The sequence below is a fragment of the Pseudopodoces humilis genome, chromosome 4, assembly GCF_049639895.1.
Source record: "Pseudopodoces humilis isolate 2021_Gansu_Grassland_sample_001 chromosome 4, ASM4963989v1, whole genome shotgun sequence".
NCBI lineage: Eukaryota > Metazoa > Chordata > Aves > Passeriformes > Paridae > Pseudopodoces > Pseudopodoces humilis.
Window position 1 is genome coordinate 12,036,640 of NC_142203.1, and position 4,270 is coordinate 12,040,909.

The window sequence follows — 4,270 nt, forward strand, 5'->3', positions numbered from 1 at the left end:
CTTGCCCATTCTCGGTCCAAATCTCCAGCTCCTTCGCCAGCTGGCTTCCAAATAGGGTTGGACTGTTCTTGTATCCTTGTGGGAGTCATGTCCAGGTGAGCTGGGTTTTCTTTCCGTTTTCTAGTTTCCTACTTTCTTTGTCAAGGGGTATGCAGAAAAAGGCATCTTTTAAATCAATTACAGTAAACCATTTCTATTTCTCTTTTATGGATGTTAACAATGTGCAAGGATTAACTACCACTGGGTAAATATCTTTAGTTATCCTATTATTGCTCTCAAATCCTTTACTAGTCTGTATTGGTCAACACAGAAATTTGGGCTCTAGTGTTAACTACAGAAGTAACAGGTGCATGTTTAGGACCCACTATTGCTATAATCAGTATGTCTCCAGTTTTGTTATTTCTAGTGAGAATTTGAAATACAACCAACCTCTGCCTCTCTGCTCACCCATGAGAGACAGAGTTACCAGTTTCCCTGATTCTAAAGCTGTTTGGGCTCCACTCCCAGAAGCTGAGAAGGAGACTGCTTTGGCTCACAGCCCAGAGCCTGTGGAAGTGTGCTGGGTTATACAATGGGGCATTCAATACAATGACCTTGGGACAGTGCCAATTAGAAACTACTTTACTCAACTTTTAAGTGATAAGCCATCCATTACATTTCTGGGGATCCCCTTCTTTATCCCTAGTGACCACCAATACTGGTTAGAGATTTGTTTTCCAATTTGTTAACCAATACGGTTAGAGATTTGTTTTCCCTTTTCTGTGTTTTTGTTAAGAGAACCAATGTATCTATCACCCTTTGCTTTCTCTGATTTTTCTTCTGGGATTTTTACAGGTCCACAATTTCTACTATAATTAATTCGCTCTTTTGCAACTTTGCTCCATGTCCAAATTTTATGATTCCTAGCAGGAGAACGCAATTGTGAACCTGTCAGCTGAAAGGCGGCAGTGAAGGAAGTAAACTCAGGATCAGTGGAACCAGGTCGATCAGTCAGATTCCAAGAAATCTATCTAGTCCATTCACAGGGGTTATAGCTGCTATGGGTTTGGTTTTTTGGAGGAGAATTGCTGTAGGTTTAAGTGATTCTGGAAGGCCTTGAATTAAGGAGTCATAATTTCAGGCTTCACAGATAACTGCATTAGCAATTCATAGCCAGCAGTTAATTTTCTGTCATTTGCAAACAGGCAGCTTTGTGAATGTTTTCCAGTAATTGGTTGGGGGTACTCACTATAGCAATAAAGTCCCCCCTTTCAAAGGGGTTAAGCCCCTCTGCCCAATAAGCTGCGTGCTGAGTTAGGGACCATGGGTTATGTCTGTCTCCTGTTGTTAAGAAGACTCCATGTCCCCAGTGCCCACTGGATTCCTGCTCTCTCAATCGAATTTGATCACCTCCAGTGAGAGACACTTGGGCTATGTATCCTGTCTCTGACTTGTGAGGGAGACTCCCATGCTCCTTTGTTAGCTTAGCCAATTCAGTAGCAGTATACAGGATTTCTTTAGTGGTTATATGTGGATCAAGATCTTGATCATTGATATAATTATATTGTATTAATTAGAGGTTTCAAGCTAGGACAGTAGTGTTCCCCACAATTTTTATCCAAGTTAGCTCTTTTTGAGGGTAAATTTGATTAATGAGAGGGGTTTCCCTCTCTTCTGTTTCTTTTAGTGAGTCAGCATTTTTGAATTTTTATCATGGAGGGCTGCTCGCAATGGATTGATCTAACTTCTTTCTTCATCCAATTGTTTTTGCAAAATTTTAACTAGGTTTTGGAGGGAGTTTGTTATCATTCTTTCCTCAGTTCTTTGCTTAAAGTGAGTTTCTATAGCTGCTATAAGACAAGCCCCCAAAACTGAGCAGAGTATAGTTTTATTTTTGCCCAGTTTAAATTTTGTTTCATGTTGTAAAGAACATACTCTATCAATCACATTTTCCAAATTAAACCAGTTATTAAGCACCCACTCTTCCCCTCTTGGAGAAGAAATGCAGCTTTAACTTCTGCACTGCAGTTTTCAGTCATTTTTACAAAGGGAAAACCACTACAGGGAAGTATAAACTTAAATTATACACACACACACAGAGCTTTTCGCTCCCCTGTATGGGTGAAAAGACCATATCTGCTTGGGAGGCACTCCTTCAGTTTAAAATTCTGTTTTGTCTCTTCTCTGCCCCAAGCAGTCAAAATTCATACAGACAACAACAACAACAACCAAAACAGTCCCGCCCTTTTGCACTAAGGGATCTTTTGTGAAATTCTGCAGACAGAGCTCTCAAGTGAGTGTGGGATGCTTTTCACCTTGGTGCGTGCAGTTTGTGGGAAATTCGAATCGCCCCCCTTGCTTTCTAGACACCGCTCACTCTTTTGGGAGTGCTGGGCTAGGTGCGGCTGGAGTGAAACGTCCTTCCCCTAATACAGACTGCACAACAAACCTGCAGCCCCTTCTGTCTGTCAGAAATCCTGTCTGTGATTCCAGTTTAAATGTCATGACTTGCTAATGTGAGTGGGAGTCGTGAGAAGTTCGTTTGATCTCAGAGTGCAAAAAAGACACAAAGGGATTTCAGTTTAAATCAGAACAGCAATAGCGCATCTTTATTTTAGTGCCAACAACAAGGGTTATGCGATAGAGGAGAGGGAGAGATAAGGAAAACAAAGTAAAGAAAGAGAGAAGAGGGGGGTTATAGTTACCAACCGACAGGACGGGGTCACTAGGGTCTTCTTCTGTGGGGAGACCTTGCTGAAATTAACTTAGTCTTATGTAATTCTTCCCCAAAGTTACCTTGTTTCCAATCTGCTAATAAGCACCACAAAGAAGTACCTGGAATGGGAGCATTGCTGCCCAAAATCCCTTTTATCTTCTCTGCATTACAACTACAATACACCACAAATGCTGAACCTGTGACACTTTTGCAGTCGTCTGATGGATGGCGCCTAGGCAACAGGAATTCCTTTAGCCCAACCAAGCCTAGTTTTCACTGGGTCTTACTGGCAGGCACCCAAACCAAAGTGAAAGCACCTTAAGTCTTCTCCCGGGGACGGGAGCAGGGGAGACAGTCGTGGCTGATGGGCTCCCCGAGAATCCCTCAGTGCCGGCTGGAGCGTGATCAGGTTGCGAGCTCGCCCAGCAGCACTCAAAGGGTCCCGTCTGGGGTCACCAAAATGTTAACGTTCAGGATCACACATAATCACAGAATGATTATATGAAGGTGCTTTATTGAAGAGCTCTGGGTGTCAGGGGCACACATACCCAAATCTGACCCAACTTGGTTTTGAGATGAACATTCTTGGCGCCCAACACATGGGTTGAGAAAGTGGAAAAACCTGTACTAATTACTAATTGTATTTTGGTTGTACTTTGTATTGGGATAAAGCAGTCAGTAGCCATGTGGTTTAAACGCATAATGTCTCTCAGGGTGGAGGCCTTCATGTGGATCTGGTCCCTAGACTTTTTTTAAGTTTTAATACCTTTCTTTTACATCTTTTACATATTTTACATATTTATATATGTAAATATATATTTTTATAAAAAATATAAAAATATAAAAATAAATATATATATAAGATATTATATATCAATATATACATATAAATATATACATATACAATATAATAAATATTTTACATATATTATCTACAATGTGTATATAATAATATAATGAATATATATTTATATATAAATAAATATATACTTTTATATACTCTATTGTTATATAACTTATATATTAATTATTAAACTTACATTGTTCTATTATATGCATTGACTTTACCCAAGCATGGATTTCTCGTGATCCCCCCAAACCCCTAACATAGTTTCTCATAATTCTTTAAACAATAATTATATCTAATCACATCCAACAATTATAACATTTATTGGATACTGACTACACAGGTGCAGTTTCACATGATCTTAGCAAGTACAAGGCCTAACATTTCCGAGGGCCTACTTTCAACACTTTTGCCAGGGCTTGCCTAACTTGCTTTCTAACTCCCTGAATTTTCTATGATTTTAAAATTTTTTACTATCATGTCCACCACGTTTCTATTTCACAACTCTTCTTCAAAGGTTTATGATTTCTGCAAGTCTATGTAGCTGATAGGGTCGTAAGTACAAAATACTGTAGCTTTGCAGTATGCCTCCTAAAATCATTCCTAATTAGAATCCAAATTCAACTCCTAGCTAGAAATCCAAACAATCCCATTCATGCTCAGATCACAGTTTTTGGGGAACTATTAAAGAAAATTTAGGATTACCTTTCTTATTTTAAAGTCTCCTT

At 39.4% G+C, this 4,270-nt stretch overlaps 1 pseudogene; it reads right to left on the reverse strand.

Annotated features, from left to right (window-relative positions):
* Positions 1 to 625: 625 nt before the first annotated feature.
* On the reverse strand, positions 626 to 3,278 carry LOC148184437 (uncharacterized; annotated as a pseudogene).
* Between the last annotated feature and the right edge of the window lie 992 nt (positions 3,279 to 4,270).